The following is a 22,640-nucleotide window of genomic DNA, read 5'->3' on the forward strand; positions in this document are numbered from 1 at the left end:
ACATATTTGCAAATTACTTATGTTTGTGTAGAAAACCTGATTATCAAATGATTATTTGCAAGTAAATACTCTGCAAGAGATTGGACAACCATTTGTTTGAAATGGTATAGGATTTCCTGCTTGAACAGGGGGTTGGCTTAGAAGACCTCCAAGGTCCCTTCCAACTCTGTTATTCCCTTATTCTGTTAGATGAGACAAAGATAACAGTATCAAGATTCAGAAGGATTTTGAGCAGCCTGAATAATGGTCAGAAAGAAACAAGACAGATTGCAACTGATAAATCCAAAGCCCTTCATTTGAATAAGAAAAATCAAGCATAAGAGTAGGATAAAAGAGATTATATGGATAGGATGACATGCAAAAGATAGTGAGTACTTTGGTGGGCCACAAGCTGAACATGAGTCAAGGGTGTGATGCAACTGTAAAACAAAATGCTATCCTAACTGTAACAAAAGCCAAACCAAACCAAACCAAAACCAAACACATAGCATCAAAATCAAGAAAAGGCACAACAGAAGATGTTCTCTATATTCCTCAGAATGAGTTTATAATACTACTGTATATCCAGTTCTGGATACTACTGCATTTTAGAAAGATCACTGGCAGACTGGAGCATGCTCAAAGAAGAATAACCAGGATTATAAGGTGCCTGGAAGGAAAAACTCAAAGGGAACATTTGGAAAATTTAAATTTATTTTTAGCAAGGAAGCAAGAAAGATGGAGAGATATAGTAGCTGTGCATAAGTTTCAGACAGATTATCATATAGAAGACTGGTAGAAATGTTCAGAATTGTTTCAGAGGACAGAATAAGAACCAATTAATTCAAATTACAAGGAGGTCATTGAACATCTAGACTTTGAAGAAACAGCATTTTCTAGGCACAAATGACCAGGCTTCCATTATCCTACTTTGGACACATTATGTGAAGGCTTAGCTCTAATGGGAAAGGTAGAAGGAAAGAGGAAAGTACAACCAGTTGCAAAGTAGAAGGACTCAGAGTGGTGATGGGTGTACTGTTGAAAAACTTGAAAAGTTAGGTTAGGGGCAGATGGTCCTGGAGAGAAAAAGTATATTAGTGTGGTCACTAAGAGTTGACAGCAACGATCATTGATCAATGAAAATAAACAGGCACGGAGAAAATCCTAATAAAGATTGTTGGCAATGGAAAAGATTGCTTCCCTTTCTTTGCTGAAACTATTTCAAATAGAGACTTAATGACTACTTTAGGGACACAGTAATAGTGGATTCTTGCCTTGAGCTTGGAACTGAAGTAGACAAACTTTAAGGCCCCTTTTTTTCCTTTATGCTCTTCTACATTTCTAATCAGAAGTAAATTGGAGTTGGAGATCAGAAATGAAAATCATAATGATAGACTGTTCTACAATGAAGCAGGCTTCCTTAAATCGATTTTCCTTCACAAATATTTAAGCAGAGGCATTTAAACATTCTACAGTCCTAGAGTTCTGTTTCAAACCTTTTCATAACATCATTTCAATGTAATCTCAAACAGGTCTTCAGCTACTTGTGTTGATCAAATCACTGAATTGACTTAGGATATTGGCCATTATGCCACATAATGCTAAAGTTACTAGTTAAATAGTATCTCTTTCAACTTAATCATTTTTATTTTAAATTTTAGTCTTCACTCGATTGACCTTTAGAAAGCAAGGTAGTGTCATGTTTTGTTGTAAATTCATTTTCTTAAGCTTTATTGGATTTAAATACGATTGGCTATTTTAATTAAGGAAGGCTATGAGTGGTTATATTTCAGTACTGATTTTCTGGTATATTTTATTGGGCTGTATCCAGGATATATTAATTGAACTTAAACCTCACATAAATCAAGTCATGGCCTTGGACTATGGAACAGAAAGGAAATAATGACCTCCACTTACAGGCAGGGGACAAAAGAAAATATGAAAGTAGCACCCCTTGTTTCCTGGAAAAACATAATTGCCCAGGAAGGGCCAACCTAAGCCTGGCCATTAGCCAGGCAAAAATGACTATAGAATGAGGGAGTTCCTTCTCTTTGATCTATGAAAGAAGAACACTTAGCTAATACCCGCTATTGTCCAGGGTTTGATGAGCTGAAAGGCAGCGCTCTGAAGCATATTGAAGAAGCTTGTTGCTACAAATAACATTAGAAACAGAACTCAAGTCAGTCCTAGCATATTCATGGAGGATGAAGACAACAGCCCTGCAAGTATTATCCACTCCTTGGCTTGGCCTTGCAACTCACTTTTGAAAACGTATGAAAAGATCTTGGGCTCCTCACTACTTTATTCTTTTCAAGCCACCAAGGCCTCTGTGCACTCAGAGCTGCCTGTAGAGGGAGCTGCCACTTTGCAGATATTTATGGAATGTTTGTATGCCCATGTCATTCCAGGAAGAGCTGTAAAGGGAAGTAGCCTTGACAGAGCCCTGTGAATGTGCAAGGCACTCTTGCACAGTAGAACAGAAGTATGTCTGGATTAAGCTGCCAAATCTCATGCAATAAAATATATGAAACTGAGGCCAATTCACATACTGTATCACTACGTATCCTGGGAAGCCAAAAATTGTTTGTAGATATATAGGGCAAGATTCAGCAGCCTTAAGAGTTGTAAGTTCCATTTGTTTTTGTTTTTTCTTGATCCTCAAGACCTTGATATAGATGGAGGCTAGTGCAAACAATGAGCCCAAAAACTCTCTGTTTTCTTTGATGGAAAAATCACTCTGGAGTATGTTGAGCTTTTTTTTTTTCTTAGCAGAAAATGCTGTGATTGTTAAACAATTGATAGTAAACATTCCACTTCATCACTGCAATCACTCAAAGATCTATTGTTAGTTCCTGACTATTTTTCTGTGTGCCATTGTTTCAGGCTTGATGTATGTTATGATGCATTATTATAAGCTATTACAAGCTAATTTGAAGATCAATCATTTTAAAAGGGATATACATCTTCTAAAGAAGCATGCAAAAATAGCTATTATTTGTTTCTCTTTAATAAAAATTGCTCAAAAATGCACAAACTGTGGTCTTAGGGAAGTGTCAGGTTAATTTCAAAAGCCCAATGCAAGATTGTTAGTTAAGAGCTATTTGATACTAATTGAAAACTTTCAATCTTAAGAATAGAAGAATAAGATATTAGGATAAAGAAAAGAACAAAAGAAAGAATAGGTTTTCCTATACATTTTTACACGGGCTTCACCTACTGCTTTCTTTACCATTGACCAGCTTCCCAATGAGAACACAGCTCTCTTCAGAAGACTGAATGCAAGCAAGCAAGCAAACAATAATATATGAACCTTACTCTTGTTTTCAATGCATTGCATCTAAATAGTTATTTAGGGGCAGATATGATGAAGATGTTAAATCATTTTCTTGTTTATTGGCATAATCAAATTTACACTGAACTTTAAAAATATTTATATTAGCAAAACTTCAGTTAGTATTTCTATCCCATGCTGGACAATGGGGTAAAAATTAGGTGAAAGATTAAATTCATAATATACTTTATTATGAACTTAACCTACTTTGGTAGTTGATACAGTACAATGCAATCCAAGTTGCTGGTGATCCTCCTTGAAACCTTATATGGCTCAAGAATGTTAAATATGATGCAGTCATGTATACAATATTCATATTATATTTTTTAGAAAGCTTATTTACAGATACAAATTCATCAGCAGTTGGAGTGGCTGAAAAGACCAGTGAGTGAATAAACAGCAATAACAATAGCATTTAGATTTATATACCGCTTCATAGTGCTTTACAGCGCTGGTTTACAGAGTCAACACATTGCCCCGAACAATTTGGGTCCTCATTTTGCTGACCTCAGAAGAATGGAAGGCTGAGTCAACTTTGACTCATACATAAAATACTGATCAACAGCCTAACCAAACAAATTCCATTCACACAAATTACAGTACTGCATGACCAAAAAAAGAAAGTCTTTTACCAACGTATATTAAGCATAATGTTTGAATTGACATGCATGTAAGGAGTTGGAGCAGGAAGCTTGGGAATACTTGGGTTAAGCAGTTTGAAACTGTCTTAGAAAGAAGCAGATAAAAACGCTGCTGGCCAATGCAGTTTGTAGAAAGGGGAGTCTATTTTAGGAGTACATTTATTTGATAGAAGATTTATTTATTCTTTATTGCAACTGTCTTCCTGATACGTTGAAATGGAATACCTATAATTTACAGCCAGCATAGCCAGAGGAATATAGTAGCTTAACTCCGATACACCTAGAATACACCAATTTATAGAAGCTGGTTCTCTTGAATGACATCATGTTTGTGGTCTTTATGTTTCATAAATAGTTCCTTTAGGTTCTTCATGTCAACCAGTCTGGGTGTATTCCAGACTATAAATCTCTCCTCATGTTCTTGCCTTGATATGCACCATAAATCCTGTTTTAGAGATGCCTGTTATTCTGTGGTTCAATAAGTAGTCTCAACAGTTTACTTTACAGAAGGTGGTGGTAAGTCTTGATTCAGTGCCTATGAAGTTTCTAGTTAACCTTCTTTACTGAGTAACTTCTACTAAAATGGTATAGGGGAGTGATGGCAAACCTTTTTGCTGTCACATGCCAAAAGCAGGGGGAGCACGGAGGGATCGCGTGCACGCGTGCCCACACCCATAATGCAATGCCCCCCATGAGCCCTGCCCCACGCATGCACGCGCAACCAACCCTGCGCTGCCCTGCCCCCTGCGCATGCATCCCCCTGACGCACATGCGAGCACGATCTTCACACGCCCCATTTTGGCCATAGCAGGCCTCCCTGAAGCCTCCGGAGGCAGGAAACAGTCGTTTCCAGACTTCCGGTAGGCCCATTTTTCACACTCCTAGAGCCTCCGTGCGAGCCTTGTACTTACCTAACATCTAAATTGGACCCTGTGGAGACTCCTGGGAGGGGCAGGGCAGCATGGGCATGTGCGTCCATCACATGCGCAGCAGAGACCCAAAAATCAGCTGGCTGGTGGGAGGCACATACGCATGCATGGTAAAGCTAATCTAGGGCAATGGCTTGCGTGCCCTCAGAAATGGCTCCGTCTGCCACCTGTGGCATTCGTGCCAAAGGTTCACTATCACAGGTATAGGATCTCCTGCTTGAGCAGGGGGTTGAACTAGAAGACCTCCAAGGTCCCTTCCAGCTTTATTCTGATTGATTGATTGATTGAGTAGATCAGACTTAGCACAAGACGCTAATGCCAACTCAGAAGTCTTTTAGAATATTGAAATTGGCATACATATGTGTATGTGTGCATGTGTGTTTACCATTTACTTCTAGAAGTAATCACCTGTTTTTCTAAATACCCAAAGTAATGTACAATAACAGCATAATTGAAAATATAACAACTGGAAGCAAAGCAACATAAAATTAGCAGTGACATCAGTTAAAACAGCACTTAGTGTAGGATTTATAGCAATTAGCATACCATTTCTAAGATTTCTCAGTAAATCCAATCAACTTTTCAGTTTTTTAAAAAGGTAGCAGACCAGCTACATTCTCTTTAATCGCTACCAAGTTCACCTGAGAACCCTGCAGGGCGGACTGTAAATAAGTCTAAGAACAGAGACTGCCTGAGGCAGGAGATGCTTGGGAAAGGGCAGGGGCAAGCTGTTAAGAGTTCATGTATGTGTCATGACTCTCTGTGCTGGACTCTTCACTTGTCCTGAAGCCCTCAGATGCAATTGTCCTGAAGCCCTCAGTCCAATTCTGTAAGAGGGAGGGGAACATTCACCTTGTCCTTCAGCTCTAGCAACATAATGCCTTGGCCTGCCCGTAGTAAAGGACATTTATTCATGAAAGAAGATTAATTCATACAAAGGTAGATGTTATCATGATCACCCAGAAACTGTGTATGTCATTTAATAAACATAAGCTACAGCTTGCTATCAGAATATTTTTGGGTAGTAGCTAATGAATAATATATTTTTTTTAAAAAAAGCAGAAGCTGAACCAGACAGAATTATGTATCTGAAGCTTCCTTTCAGTTGAAGAAAGTTATCTAGTGAGCCTTCCCTCTTCCCCACTACGGTAATATACCAAAGCTATACTATTAAACAAGGTTTCCTAGAGACATCCCTTTTTATACAGATACAGATTAACAGAGTTGGAAGGGACCTTGTAGGACATCTAATCTAACCCCCTGCCCAAGCAGGCCCTACACCATTTCCGACAAATGGCAGTCCAATCTCTTCTTGAAAACTTCCAGTGATGAAGCTCCCATAACTTCTGAAGGAAAGCTGTTTCATTGGTTGATTGCTCTGTCAGAAAATTTCTCCTTATTTCTAGGTTGAATCTCTCCTTTTTCAGTTTCCATCCATTATTCCGTGTCTGGCCTTCAGGTGCTTTGGAAAATAGCTTGACCCCCCTCCTCTCTGTGGCAACCCTTCAAATATTGGAACACTGCTATCATGTCCTTCTTTTCACTAGACTAGCCATGCCCAGCTCCCGCAATAGCCTCCAGATCTTTTTGCCATCTTATTTCACTAGTACAATTACCAAAATTTGGCGAAGCATTTTCCTATCATTCAGAGCAGGAAACACATAAATAGGTTTATCCTAGTTAAACAGAGAAAGAAAAACTCCATCTATCAGCAAACCTCAGAAAATTCTGGCTCTAACCATGTGTGTGATTTGATGACAATCTCTGTTCATTATTGCCCCAGATACCTCATTCCTCTCCCATGTTAAATGCTGTCTTTGATCACCAAAAAATTGTTTCTCTTATCTTAGACAATAGAAGACATATAACTCTAACTTTCATCCTCCGTGGATTACAAGATGTCTTACTCAATTAATCAAGCTGGTTTGAGTTGATTAATCCAAAATTGAAGGTTTGTGCTTTCATTAATAATCCTTTAAATTACAATTACCCGAAGTTATTGTTGAAGCACTGGATGTTGTTTGGAAGAAACATGAAAAGTAGCTGGACTGAAAGAGAATTAGGGGAGGAAATGAGACACCACTGCCAGTTTCAGTAAGAAGGCTTTGCAATCCAGCACAATGATTTGCTCAACTCAAGCAATTACATTCCTGGGCACTGCTGGCTGTTTGGGAAAAAAAGGAAGGAGAGGGAGAGGGCAAAGTTGAAACATTCAAGAACAGAGAATGCATCTTTTGTTAATGAGACCTGGAACCAGTACAGAAAGCCAAGGATAGGTCAGGATCTGCCGAATAAGTGAATGGGATATTTGGATGAATAGATTGTGTGTGGGGGGGGGGGGGAAGCGTGGTGGAATCTGTTGCCTCAGACACTTGACTCTACTGGGAACAGCACTGGTTGCCACTTTCTATAATGGGTGCTGGAATACAGGAGACATCAGACAAGGCTGACTACAGCACATATTAAATAACCCGTAGACAGTTTCCAGTGACCCAGTAAAGAACAATTGGTCAGAGAAACAGAGGGAGAGAAAAATAATCTGCTTTCCAAAATTCATTCATCTGTCAGTAGATGCAGAACATCAACCAGATAATCTTTGGTTATTTGATTATCTGTATTTCATATCCAATTGATATTTGATGGCAGCATTTAATAGCTGAGATGCTGATGTTTGAAGATGGAAACTTTGTGGAGAGGTGCCTGGCATATATTTGAGTGCTGACATGTTTTTCATAGCACTGACAGTGGATTCTCCATGATGTTGCATGTCTAGTCATTGGCATATAATAGTATTCAATATATAACAACTACAAGTTTGAAAAGGTTCCTAAATGACCCTTATATAAGTCATAATAGTATAGATAGGACAGCTAATACAATGCAGAAATCTTATACTTACTTCAGAATTAACCCATTGAAGTTTACTTTTGAGTAGAGATGTACATTGTTCAGACTTGTGTGGAAGATTTCATACTGAACTTTACTTTGAAATGTCTCCTGCAAAACTGCTCCATCTGTAGATGATAAATGCCTTTTTTACTTGCAGAATGATTTAAAAGAGGACTGTGCAAACGCCTGCAACCTTTGCTGGCTAAAATGCAATTAAACCCTCTTGACATTTGTGTCCTCAATTATCATTTGGCTCAATAGGAGTCTATATAATGACTGTTTTGATGAAGCCTTGCTCTGTGCATATCATATGTGGTCTTGTTTTATGTTTATGACAGTACTATCCATAAGTTTGTTATTATTAATATAGGGTCATCAATGTGCATAGCACTTTACAAAACAGGAGGGAAAGAAAACAGTGCTTCAAGGAACTTAGAAAACAATTCAAGACATGTTTGTTTGGAAATAAACTTGATTCAGGCATTGCTATATTACAGTTTGGTTTACATACTATTTATAGCTCAATGTTAGTTTAAATTACAGTTTAGAACTAGTACCTTAGCCGCAGTGTGGATCTATCCTTTGTTTTAAGTTAATTTAATTCAACCACAATGTGGTGTATTATTTAATCAGCTATTATTCTTTCAAAATAGGGTGATGGCAAAACTCTGCAGTAATGTAGCTACAGCTTTCATTTTGAATCTCACCCTTTTGGATGTATTGGAAGAGGCTGGACACCCTTATTTTTATGGAAATTAAAAATTAATCAGATACTGGAAAGATTCTTGGAATATTTGGCAAAAGGTGCAGAATTCTTGAAAGTGAATAGCTTTGATTTATTTGGTCATCTGAGATTAATTTGCTGGGTGAAGATCTTAACCATATGCAACCATGAGGAGAGCACTGGAATTAAAGTTAAGTACAATATGGCAGGCATTTGCCGGGAGTTAAAACCTGCATGCCAAGAATTTGACACTGTAAAAAGTAAGAATCTGGGAGAAACAAGTATCTCAAGAGAGAGCAATTAGGTAGAAATTAAGGGAGAGATAAAAGTGACTACTGTTAGACAGCTTGGAGCCAATGAAGGGAAATAAAATTAGGGACCTCCAGACAGGGGGTGGAGTTGTCTAAAGAAACACAGAGGCAGATACAAAACTCAGGAGAATTTAGGAAAGGTTTTGAAAAGCTTTGAAGCTGGGTGCAAGAGACCCACATCCAGGGAAAGAGAAATGGAGCAGAAGAAGTTTAGCCTGGAGCAATGGCTAGAAAATAGAAAAGGAAAAGGTTAGCCTATAAAGAGGCAGCCTAAAAGATATGGCTGGGTAACCTTTTCTCTCTTTGAAACAAGAATTAAAGAATGACTTTGTGAGTAAGAAATGGGAAAAGGGGATAAAGCAAAAAGCTTTTCTCCTTGTACCCTTCAGCCTATCCAAAGTTCCATTCTAGGGACGAGAGCAACTTGGGTTTGCAAAAGCATGAGAAGATTTGATTGGCATCACTCAATTAATGGATGAGAGAGAGAGGCTGGCAAGTTTTAGCAGTGGAGGAAATTGCCCAGTCAATTAGTTAATAAGGGAAAGACTGATACTTGCCAAAGTCAAGAGGAGCAGCAAAAGAGAGAAACAGAAGATCAGATGGACAGAAGAAATCCAACTAATCCCATGTTTAGAAAAGTAGAAAGTTAGCATTGTTCAAAGATGTACTTTGCCATTAAAAGTTCTTTAAGAAGCTGGGCACTCTCTTTGCAGGATGGCAAGGGGATTCATTCTAATAATCAGAAGGTCATTGTTCCTGTTTTAACTGGATTGGTAAAAGGAAAGGAAAGGAAAACTGCCCTTTTAGAGCTTCCCTTCCTAAATGATAACCTGGCACCAGGTTTTGTTTCAAGTATCTTGTAAGAGAACTGGAGAAAAAATAAAGATCTCAGAAATATCTGTATTTGAACCCAGGATAATTTTCATCTGAAAGAGTTGCTACACATGGCTCAGTTTCAGGATCAATGTAGGATTCACTGTGACTAGGACTGGAAACTATAGACTAAAACTCTGCACTTGAGAAGAAAGTGTTTCACTATACAGAATACAAATAAATTCTTAAAACTCATACACTGATTATAATTATGTTAATAATGTGCTAGTCTATCCATTTTTAAAGCAGAATAGTGACATTAATAGTGACAGCTCTCCAGAGCTAGTGAATTTTAAATATTTCTAAATAATAGTTTCATTTCTAATAAAGTATTTACAGAGGGAAGAAAGATCATATCCAAGAAATATCATGTTGATTTTATCACATTGGTGCATTTATTCCTGCATTTATTTATTTATTTGGTTTATATCCAGTCTTTCATTCAGGAGATTCAATGCGATAATTTGATGAGTGATAGAATTTGAAGGAGCCACATGCAAAAAATCTTGAATTTTAGGGTGTTTAAACTACAAGTCCTTGTTCAATATTATTATTATTCAAATCACAATTTGTTTGAATGGAGTTCAAAATTTCAACCAAGTGTCCTCACATTAGGGACATAAGGAATTGAATCTTTGCAAATTTCATTATGAAAACATGTCATTTACTCATGCAACTCATGAAAAAGTCTCATTTTCACCCCCTTCCAAACTATTCTCAGCTCAGTGACTCTCAGTGCATTTTTTTAAATGTGTAGAGAAAATATATTTAGCAGAAGCGTCTCTTTGGGGGGGAATCTGCATTTTAACTGTGTATGCAGGAATGAATTCTTGTACTGCCTTTAAGAGAAAATTATAGCAGATGCTTGCAGGAATTAGATGAAATGCACCGATGCCTAAATATATGCACAAGTGATGCAAACCGGGAATTTTGTCCATCTCTACTTCAGATTAAAATTCTGAATAGTCAAAGGAAAAGAGAGCAAGAAGCCTGGTTTATTGTACTGAGGTTATAAGGACTCTGGAGAAAGAAACTAAAAAGCCTATCTAAAAAAAATGGGTCCTCCCCCATGGTTGCCATGTTCTTTTTCAACTGCCCCATTTACTCTTCACCCAACCCTCATTTAAAAATTGTTTCCCCTGCATAAAAGAGTGTTGAGTTAACAGCTACAGTTCTCGGCAGGAACTACTTGAAATCCCATATAATTCAGGTCACTCCTGAGCACTGGACTAGAAGCGAAGGTTTAAAAGCTTGTACCAGGTCTCCTCCAAGTTTTTCTTTTTAAAGAAGAATTGTAGCTTTAGAGGAGTCATGCTTTTGCTCAAGGCTTAGACATTTACCTCCCCAGGGGTGTCTGAGGAGGCAGGGGGAGGCAAAGCTGTCCCTTTTTATTACATCATGCATGTGACACATGTAAACACAGGTGGAACTTTCCTTGAATAGTCAAAACTCCCCACATGGTCCTCCATGCCTCTTATATAGTTTTTCCTTTCATTCCAATTAATCCAGCCTTTTGGCGGGTAGTTTTTCAGTAAATTGGAGGGGGGGGGGAAAATCAGCCAATAACTTTTATTAGTGCATCCTTCTGTTGGCTTCATTTATGTATTTCCTATATATAGATTCAAACTAGGAAACTGACATATTTGTCAACTTTCCCTTGTGACCTGTCAGGTTTGCTTTCATAAATTAGAATTCTTCTTTTAAGTTATCTATAGAATAGAGTAAATTTTTCTGACTGAAGAACCCAACCCCAAATTGGCCAAAACTGGTCAGTCATCCACTTCATAGACTTGTTGTGGGGAAAAATAAGAGGAAATAGTATTTGATATATTCTCTACCTCAGGAGTGTCAAACTCAAGGCCCGCAGGTTGGATCCAGCCCATGGGGCATTTAGATGTTGCCCACGGGCCCACCCTGCAAACAGTGAAGGACCAGCCCGTGATATCTCTGCCAGTGAAAACAGAGTTCGGGAGGGCCATGCATGGCCCTCCCGGGCTCCGTTTTCGGTCACGATAGCCTCCTGCACCCTCTGCCAGTGAAAACAGAGCTTGGGGAGGCCACATGCTCCATTTTCGCTGCCAGAGAGCTGCAGGAGGTCAGGCCAGCTGAAAACAGAGCCCCGGCAGGCCAAAAATGAAGTCTCAATGAGTGACATCGAGCTGGCCACATCCACCCTGGCCCCCCGAGGTCAAACACAACTCTGATGTGGCCCTCAAAAAAAATGAGTTTGACACCCCTGCTCTACCTTGAATTATTAATAAAAAATACTAAGAGGCAGGAAATGAATGGATGAATGAATTGGGGGAAAAATTAAAAAATGTGAAAATTTCTGGTGAACAATGTTTTCCTAACTATCAAGGTCTGTGCAAGTGTAATCCTGAATAGGAATAATTAAGTCTGGAAATTGGAATTGTTTATATTTTAATATAATATAAAGGGTAGGGGTAGGATTAACTGATTTATTTTAATGTTTAAATTTTATAAACAGAGTCACCCATATATGAGTTGGGCAGCTATACTAATTTGTTTAATAAATAAATTTAATAAATATTGATTTATATGAAAAACTGCAGATAAGAGCCATATAGTTTACTATGTAATACTTAAGACATTTTTCTTCAAAGTATGATGATCAAGGTCAACATATGTTCTATTACCATTAAATATAGAATGAAGCAGATTGTAGAGCCCTCTTTGGGCAGAAAAGAAGATAGAACAGAGCTAAGAAATTACGGAGATTTTCTTTCCTCAACTGGCTCAGGGGTGAAATGCTCCCAGTTCGGACTGGTTTGGCCAAACCAGTAGCGATGGCAGCCAGTGGTTCGGAGAATCAGTAGCAATGGCTGTGTGAGGCTCCGCCCATCTGCCCGGTCATTGTTAAAACCAGGAACTAACCTGGTTTTTACCCTCTATGCATGCACAGAAGGCAGAGGTGGGTTTCAGCAGGTTCTGACCAGTTCTGGAGAACCGGTAATGGAAATTTTGAGTAGTTCGGAGAACCGGTAGTAAAAATTCTGACTGGCCCCACCCCTGTCTATTCTCTGCCTCCCAAGTCCCAGCTGTTCGGGAGGAAATGGAGATTTTGCAGTAACCTTCCCCTGGATTGGGGACAGAATGGAGATTTTACAGTATCCTTCCCCTAGAATGGGGTGGGAATGGAGATTTTACAGTATCCTTCCCCTGCCATGCCCACCAAGCCACACCCACCAAGCCATGCCACGCCCACCAAGCCACACCCACAGACACGGTAATAAAAATTTTTGAAACCCACCACTGGCAGAAGGGTTCCCTACCTGTTGGGAAGGTAAGTAGATTTCACCCCTGAACTGGCTATCAAACTAGTCTTTACAACTGGAGAACCCTAATGTAAATATCAAGCAAATATTTGCCCTTGATTTGGCTACACAATGCTATTCTTTACTTCATCTATTTCAGGAGCCAAGCTTATATTATAAAAGAAGGGAAGAAAGGCAAATGATTCAGAAAATAAGCGCATTGCATATATTATTGCATATTATATCAGGTTAAAAATATCTTATACTAGTTACTAAAATCCAGTTTCAAAAGAGAAGATCATATGTTTCTGTAAAATGTTGAAGTTCTGATCTTGGCAAATTTCCATGGCCAACGAGATCTATGGCCAGTTCCAAGAAAAATCTATCACACATCATTACAGCACTCCTTCATGTGGCCTTCGGAAATTATTGACACTATAGGTTTAAAGGTTACAACTTGGGGAGCTGTTTAGCAGAAATTTCCCAAGTCTATTTATGGCAGCCCTGATTTACTTTTTTGGCTGAGATTGTTTTTTCATGCTCAGATTGCCTCCTCAAGCACCTCTCATATCCAGAATAATTTTGAGAGAAGCACAAATGTCTTTTCTAGGCTACAACTATTTCCTACAGAGGAAGCATAAAGGGAAGTAAAGCAATGGGACAGTTGTTTCACTTTTGAGAAGTGAGGGGCTATGTTGCTTCACAAAGGAGCTTTGGAGGGGTGCTTTGCTTCAGTGCTGTCAACACATTTTTCAAAGCCCCAAACCATTATACAATTGCTAAATAGAGTTTTCAGTTACCTAGACAGAAATCACAATCCACCCTGAGGGTTTGAACCATAGGTTCCCAAAAAACTGAACAAGATATTCCAACAAAGTAGCTGAAAAATATACATATTTCACACTTTGAAGCCACAAAGGATACAAAGCAGAATAATGAAGATTCTTGTGTGGGATGTGTTACAAAAAATTCAGAATCAAATCTCTAAGCCATATTTGACAGCTGGAAAAGGGAGACCTGGAGTGCAGACGGGGGGAAAAAATGGGTCAGTAATTGCAGATGATTTTCTCCTTCAGCATTGATGGGATTGGAATGGACAAAATAAGATTTTAAAGAATCTAGGCAGAATCCAGGCATTTAAGTGGGATAAGACAGGCAATGGGGATTATAGATTAATGCTAAAACGAGAGGGGCAAGAGAGAGGAAAGGGGAAGAGGGAAGGAGGGAGGGAGGGAGGGAGAGAGAGAGAGAGAGAGGGCGGGAGAATAAAAACGGAACAGTGTTTTCTTGTAGAAATGTAATGCATCTCTAGGTGATTCCAGGCAAACAGGTCCTATCATAACCAATTGGAAATAATATTATAGCTATTCCATCTTTCCCTTCTTAACCTTTTTTTTTTTGCTGATAATAAAAAATGATAGAAGAGACACTGAGGGGATTTGTGAGGTTTATAGATAGGAAATGATGTGTTTTGAAGAAACTTCCTGAGCTACTATAAATTTTTATGCTTGAGAATGGCAATTCTAGCATTGAAACATAGGGAATATTCTTACACCAAATTACATCACTGGTCTATCTTACTCCCTTGACTATCATCAGGATTTCAAGATAGCATTCTTTTCAGTCCTCCTGATGGAATAATTGAACTGCCACCTTCTACATACACACAAATGAGGTCCTTTACCCCACTCATCCACATCCAAGTTATAGCTGCCTAAAGACCTAGCTAGGAAGTCAATGTTATATCAGTGCAAGTGTTTATTACATTGTACCTTGCAGCTTAAAACACCTTTCATTGTGAGCTGGACTGGCAGTAGGTTGCAGCACAGATAGTAGCACCCAAGGAATCCAGGATCCAAATTGTGGGTGAATTGAAGAAGTGGTAATGGGGGAATGGAAGAAGACTAATGGCACAGAGAATTCAGGGGCAGAAAAATGGGAAAGTGGAAGCAAAACAACAAATGCAGGATGCTTAAGAATAATGGGATGGAGCTAGTAAGGGTGAAAATGAAAAGAGGTTACAGATCTGATGAGGCAATGGCTTAAGTCACTTCACATTTTCTACTATGTCTTCTGTGGTGAACACTGAAGGACCAGTCACAGAAAGTTGCAGTCACTGAAGACAGTGGACAGAAAAGGAAGGGTCACTCTCATTGATCAAACCAAAACAATGTTTTTTAAGGCTTTAGAGACAAGGTCTTTGTGAGCAGCAAGGGGCAAGTGGTGTCAAGCAAGAAGGCAAGGCTCAGAACAAGCTGTTGCTAGAAAGTGATGCAGGATGGGGAGGTGAAGAGGGCTGGCTTTCAAAGAGTGATGCCATCTATCAACAAGATCTTGGGCTGCAGGTGTCTACTATGTGATTTTATTTATGTGTTCTTTTTTATTTATGGCTCTGCATACTACCAAGGGCTCAGGGAAGGTTAATGGTATTGTTCATAAAAAGACAATGCCCCTGTCAAGAATCTAAATTAGACACTGTGACTAGGCACTTAAATTGTGTGGAGAAAGAAGGAAAAAATGTGGTGGTGGGGGGAAACTCCCAGAAAAATTACAAATTAATCCCCCTTTAAAATCTTCTCCTTGGAGAAAGATGTTGTTGCCTGCACATGCAATTCATCTTTGTAAGAAAGCTCCCTTGTTCAATGGGAGAGACCAAAAATATTTCGGAATTTGTCATGAAGGTATAATTTAAAATAATAATCATTGCAATAATCAAAATAACAAGCCTAAGAATATGCTGTTTCACAGCCATTATGTAGGAAATCTTTGCAACAAGCATCTGGGTTAAAGATACTAATATATACTGTACCACAGAAAAACATTCTGATAAATAATATTATTATTTTAAATTTAATTTAATTTTTTATTACTTTATAGAGGACTTGCTGCAACATTGATCCCAAGAACATGATTTTCCCTACTTCTGTGACACATCTACTGGCTCTAAACCATATCAGTTCTACCTCGTAGCTTCCTCATGATCAGCAGAAGCTCCAGAGCAAGAGGCTGATAAGTTGCACTTGATTTCAAGACATCAAGAAACTTTTACTAAAAATAATAAAAGAGAGGAGGCTTCCAAACCAATATTCCAGCAATAGATCAACTGTTCAAAATCCAGAATATATCTGTACAAATGTAGCAAAATAGCAATTTGCATAGCTGCCTTGGTACAGATGCATCAAATATACTGTTCTCCATTTCTAGATTTAACTTTTAGATTACCTGGGGAGGGAGCTAAGTCCTAAAAAATAATAATCAACTAAGCAATTCATTTGAAGCAGGCATATTCCTGATTCTCTTCTGACTCAAATAATAATAAAAAAAAAAAGCAAAGCAAAGCAAAGCAAAGCAAACAGCAGGGATAACAATTTGCTAGAGATACATAACAGAAAATCGGGAAATAAAATAAGTAAATTGGAATAGTTAGAGTGCACACATTTCAAGTTAAAAGATCAATCTAAAAACAGCTCTAGCACAACCATCAAGCTGGCAGCACAGAGTGCAAGCTGAATGAGGCAAACAACAACTCTCAGAAAAACAAAATGGCTTTCACTGTTTTCAAAAAATAGAAGCAAGTAATACTGCATTCAAAGTATTCTGCCTTTAAGGTACCAGCAGAGAAAATTCTCTGTCCCAAACTGCCACTAATTTAATATTTGATGATTTGGATTCATTATTTTTTTATCAAAAATTAAATCAATCCAATCTTCCCTTCCAATGTTAGATTTTGGTCAGGGATGCAGGGGCTAGAAAAAGTCAGGCTGATGACCATAATATCTTGCTTATCAAAGCCCCATCCCTTTTTGTGTGTGTTGTACAATGTGTGGTAAAAAGGAGCAGTCATGGCTGCTGTGTTGACTTTTTTACCCCACCCCATTGCCACCAAGATGATCATCCTTAGTTTTTAGTGCTCCTGAATTTGGCAATCTAGTTCCCTAATACTGGAGCTGTCAAACGCCCGGCCCGTGGGCTGGTTGCGGCATGTACTGGTCACACCCACACCCAGTTTAGCGAAGGGAGGGAAAGTCGTGATATGTCACGTGACACCGCCATGACGATGTGAGTTTGACACCCCTGCTTAATAATAATTCCAGAATTTCCACATACCCAGTGTGAAAAGGTGGTAGCAAAGTAATAACTGAAGTTCCTTCATTAACCACCATTCTGATCTTTTCCTCCTTTTTCTTTACTCATCCCCCTTTCCTGTTGTAGCAAGAGGGTAAACATCTCCTTCCATGGCTCTTGTTTTCTGAACTTTGGGGAAAAAATTTTATTTCTGCGGTGTTTTTAAATTTTGGTTTGATCCTTCTGTTTGTTTTAACTTCTTCAGAGTGTCTCTCCCTCTGCAACTAAAGCTCTTTAATAAAGAAGATTTTTGTCAGTTTTCACTTCACCTCTTTACCAATAATTTTTAGCTTATGACTTTCATTACTTTTTAGTAGCTAAGGCAGACCATCTATTGCAGTGGTTCTCAATCTGTGGTCTGCTGACTCCTGAGGGGCCCGTGATGTCATTACAGGGTGTATGTGAAGGCTTGAAGAAATGTTATGATTTAAATCTTTAGTCTTGGGGTTCATAGCCATGGTTCAGGGCCACAAAAGATATTTAAAGGGGGTCTATAGTGAAAAAAAGGTTGAGAACCACTGATCTATCAAGTGTGTGTGTACGTATGTGCTTTCAAGTCATTGCTGATGCCTGGCACTTGCCTGGAAAAGTCTCTGCAATTTTCTTAGTAATGTATTAGAAGTGGTTTGTCATTGCCAGCTTCCTAGGGCTGAGAATGACCCAACTGCCTTTGTGTGTAAAATGGAACTAAAACTCACTGTCTCTTGCTTCCTAGCCGGATGCCTTAACCACTACACCAAATTGGTTTTCTTTCATTGATATTAATACTATTAAGTCTATCTGCTATTTTTGATATGCTGGACATCCAATATTACTGCCATGATTCAGTTTCTTTGGCATTGCAGATTTGGCATTTTATTAATTTCAGTCTTGGATTCTCAATTGTATGGAATAGTTCCATTTTTCAGTCTTTCTCATTATCAATAGTTTCTTAAGAGCCCATGTTAGATTTCCTGTTAGTCTATTTATACACTCTACTCAGTGCTCTGATTTTGTATTTCAAATTCAGCTAGCATATATAGTCTGTTGATTTTTAAGTTTTTTTTTTCAGACTCCTGCTTTGGATGACACAACATGGGCATCTCCGTTCAACTGCCAAGGCAGGATTTCAGATTGGATGTGCTCCCAGTTTTTTCCACTGATCACAGATAAATAGAAATTATTGTGTTTTATCCTGTTCATCTCATCTAATTTCTCCCCTTTATGTTTCTCACTTTGACTTTCAAGGCTGCCAATTATGGATCTCCCAAGCCATGAGGAACCTAGTGAGTTCAAATCAATGATAGTCTATCTTTACAGTCCTTTACTGAGAAAAACTGTCAAAATCCGCTATTACCGCTTAATGGACTTTTGCAGAATTCACCAGTCGTCCACAATCAAGACAGCTAAGCCTTTTGCTCATGCTTCAGCTGAATCACACTTACTAGAGCAATTGGTTTGCTGGGTTACCCAAGACCTCAACCCATTCATTTATTTGTATCCAGAATGCTGGTATTCTTTTTATATTGGACATTCCTCTCTTTTTTTCCTGACCTTTCATATTGGCAATCATTACACCACTTGAAAATTCAAGAAAAAATATTGGTTAAATTGATGGCATTGAGACATAGATAGTGCCCTGTTTATGGACACCCCGAGTCATCTGAAAGATCCACTGGTAGCTCATGTACATCTAATTCTATCATGTATTAGAAGATACATGTCATGGTTCAGTGCTTTGTCTCACCTGGCTCCAGCTATTTGGATTAGATTCCCAGATGGACTACCTTTGGAATGGATCTTTCAAAGTTTAAAAAAACATTAAAGACGTTTTATTTTTCTAAGGCACCATGCAGTTACTTTAAATGTACAGAGGTTAAAATTGTTATATGTCAAGGCATCTTTTAGTTTAGAGGCATCTTATTTTATATTATAATGGGGTAATTGATTGCAAGATGTTGTTGTATAAGCTTTTCTTTTATTCAGTGTCTGTACTGCACTTAGTAATCGGCACATAATAAATAAAATGACTTTTACTGGCTGAAGGCAGGAATACTTGTAGCCAACCTTCAAAATATAACTTTAGTAGAAGGTAGACCTATTTACCTATTATCAGTGAAATAGAGCTATGGTACAGCACATGTGGCTGTGACAAAGATATTTGTTGACACGAAGATGAAAAACTATGAATTAGACTAGAACATTAAATGAATCTTGATCCTGAGTGTTTTTCTGCTGCTTATTTTTTTCCTTCTTCCTCATCTTCTCTTTTTTCTAATATATTTTAGATTGGATACTTGAGATGAGGTTGTTTTGATGCTTGAGAAAGCACTAATAACTGCTGATTCACCACCACCACCACCACGGCCCTTGAATATACTACAAATTAACTAATTCCCAAATGATATTCAAGAATATCAAAATAATTCCAGTCCTATCCTTACTTAGAATTTTCCCATTCTCATTCATTGGGAATGGTATACTGAATTTCATTTCATCCCTTGATTAAGTACTAGTGCAGGTGAGCCCTCCAGGTCATCTAACTGAAGAGATGCTGTTCCTTGAACTTCATATGTATGACTATCTCTCCCCATCTGTCCTGCCACTGTATAACAGAATAATAGAGTTGGAAGGGACCTTAGAAGTCTTCTAGTCCAAACCACTGCTCAAGCAGGAAGCGTTATACCATTTCAGAAAAATGATTGTCCAATCTCTTCTTAAAAACTTCCAGTGTTGAATCATTCACAACTTCTGGAGGCAAATCGTTCCACTGCTTAATTGTTCTGTCAGGAAATTTCTCCTTAGTTCTAGGTTGCTTCTCTCCTTGATTAGTTTCCATCCATTGCTTCTTGTCCTGCCTTCAGATGCTTTGGAGATTAGGTTGGCTCCTTCTTCTTTGTGGCAACCCCTGAGATATTGGAATATTGCTATCATGTCACTGCGGTCATGTCATATCATGTATAAAGGCTGATAAATTATCTTTAGTGAATCAAATGTACATTTCTAACTTCAAAATCCAACACTATGACACTCAGACAATCTACTAAGCCTTATGGTGGTTCAAATAGTTTACAGTTGACTGCGTTGTCTGAACCTTGTTTAAGCAACCATAGCTTAGCAAAGTTTTCAAAAGCAGGCAATGCTTCTTCCCTTTAGAGATATTTTTAGTGATTTGTTTTAGATAGGAATTTAACTGCTATGCTTATAATGGGTTTACAGCATGCAGTATGCTGTATTGTCTCTCCACCCCACCCTCCAAGAAGATAATGATAGTGTAATATTTGCCCTGTGAAACAACTGCACTTCTTGGAGGACTTTCTATTTCAGAAGGCCATACTGTGAAATTTTAGGGGTATTTATGGAATTATATCTCTAAACCCCACTAGGGAGAGAACATTTTTCCCAAGATGCAATCTATTAATCTCTCCTGCAAAAGAGAACTCTCTGCTTCTTTCTTTATCTTCTACAATATTAACAGAGTCTGCAGTTCTTTTTACACCCTTGGCAACTGTTATCACACAGTCCTCCCTGAGTGAACCTTTCTTCCAGCAAAATCTGCACAGTTATTTTCAACCTTCATTCCCTTTTCTTTTCTGTTTTTGGTAGAAGACAATTTTGCTCCATAATCTTATTGCTCACCCTAAATTAAGTCTCTTTCTTTGAATTTTTCAACCCTTCAAATACAGCAATCTCTTTCAAGCTTCAACAGACATCCTGTGTCAAAAGGAATCTCTACAACTCTGATTGCAACAGGCTTTCAACATTGACACTGTGCTTTCTCCTGAGGGATTCTGGAAAATAAGAGATGGGAAAGGGATCATAAAGTGAAAATCCTGCAATCTTAATTTGATTTCTGAGGACACTGCTAAGGATGGTATGGGTTGTTCAGACCCATTCAGCACTTTACAACCTTTACTTACCAAGGTTGACTCAGCTTTCCATCTTCTGCGGTGGGTAAAATGAGGAGCCAAATTGTTGGGGGAAAATATGCTGACTCTGTAAACCACTTAGAGAGGGATGTAAAGCACTGTAAAGTGGTATATAAGTCTAAATGCTATTGCTACTATCCATTGGCAAAACTGTCTACTCCAACTTTTGTCAACACAGTCTCATATTTTTGGGACTGAACTCCACAATACTCAACCAGGATGGCCACAGTTGGATGGGAATTCTGGGAGTTGCAATCCCGGTTAATCTCTAGAAGATTCTATGTGAGGATAGACTGCTATAATGGCCCCTGCAGTGGGTATTAGCTGCTATGGTTAAAAACAGAATTCAACACGATCATGATACACATATACTTCATTAGAAAAACATTTACTTGTAGGGGCAGAATCTGTCTTGTGTGGAAGTGCAAACATTTTTCTGAAAAATAAATCATTCCAGATTTCTATGGGTCTATTCTGAACAGAACTAAATTCAATCCATCAAGTGTTTATTTTTCGCTTTCAAGTTCCTTTGCTGTTCTTCCATCCCATCCATTCTGTCTTCTCTTTGTTCATCTCTTAAATATTCTTTGCATAAAACTATTCAAGGCACATTATACAATCATGTTGCCACAGGAACGGTGATGCAGACTTGGCCATGTATAGGTCCAAACTGTAGAAAACAACTATTTTTCCATAACAGCCAAGGCCAAGCCTGCTCCCTTTTGACCTACTATCAAAAACAGTAATTCAGGGAAAACAAGCTCCTTGTGCCCTTCTGAACAAACCTTCTCAGAAAATCCACATCTGAAACAAAATGTCATGCAGTCTGTTTATGCAAATTTCCCTAGAAAAAAATGCACCCACCTCGACTAGAATTACAGAATTTTTAGAAGGATAGTAAGGCATTGGCAGGAGAAGTGTCCCTCTAAAAAATTAGCAGGGTGTTTGCAGCTGTGCACTTGAAGTCCAGCCTCTTTTAATGGATGACCAGTACCTTTTATTCCTCTCCCTCTCTTTCTCTAAAGGCCCCTAGTTTGGGGAAGATGAATAGTACCCAAAGAGATGGAAAATCAAACGTATGAAGAAAGCTTTAAAAATCTAGACAACTTTAATGCAGAAAAATAAAGAGGACAAATACTTGTGCTCTGCTAGCCCAGAGAGTAGAAATCTGGCACTTTTCCTCCCTCAAGATCTCAATCAGTGTTGCTCTGGAGTCAGCAGAAGAAAGGAGACTTGGCAGGCAGCTGGTAGGAAGCAATACCTGAGCAGATCCCTTATTCCAACTATGAGAAAGAAGAACAAAGAGCAGCTTCTCTACCAAACAATTTATGACATTCCAAGATTTATTGCTTGCTTCTGTGCTGCCTCTTCTTGAGGGCCACCAAGAAACCCATCAATTTTAAATGCAAAGTTTCTTATCATATCATTTAGACTTCTTTATCAAATGGGTAAATCATATAGAAGGATAGGAACTTTTCTTCCAATTCTTGAATCAGCAGAAAAGTTTGCTGGCATTAATTGTGCCACTTTGCTGGTTAAGCTTAGGAACAGTGGACTAAACAACCATTAATTATTATCTTCAAATGAGAAAAAGGAAGGTTGGGCAATTTAGGTAGATGACTGGGACAAAGGACTTAGCTGTATTTCAAGTTGTC

General features: G+C 38.4%; 2 protein-coding genes across 4 annotated transcripts in view; both read right to left on the minus strand.

Moving 5' to 3' along the window:
* Positions 1–22,640, minus strand: part of ASPDH (aspartate dehydrogenase domain containing) — a 227,887-nt gene that overhangs the window by 102,787 nt on the left and 102,460 nt on the right. The gene's annotated exons all lie outside the window — the stretch shown is intronic.
* The window catches only part of LRRC4B (leucine rich repeat containing 4B), a 143,216-nt gene that overhangs the window by 17,827 nt on the left and 102,749 nt on the right, over positions 1–22,640 (minus strand). Inside the window, exon 2 of one of the 3 annotated variants that reach the window (XM_034423154.3) lies at positions 7,780–7,894. The exons of the other annotated variants lie outside the window; for them this stretch is intronic. The gene's annotated coding sequence lies outside the window, so the exon portion shown is untranslated. The remainder of the gene's footprint in view (positions 1–7,779; positions 7,895–22,640) is intronic. 3 annotated transcript variants of the gene reach the window in all.

Source organism: Pantherophis guttatus, chromosome 4, assembly GCF_059756535.1.
Source record: "Pantherophis guttatus breed Tessera chromosome 4, ASM5975653v1, whole genome shotgun sequence".
NCBI lineage: Eukaryota > Metazoa > Chordata > Lepidosauria > Squamata > Colubridae > Pantherophis > Pantherophis guttatus.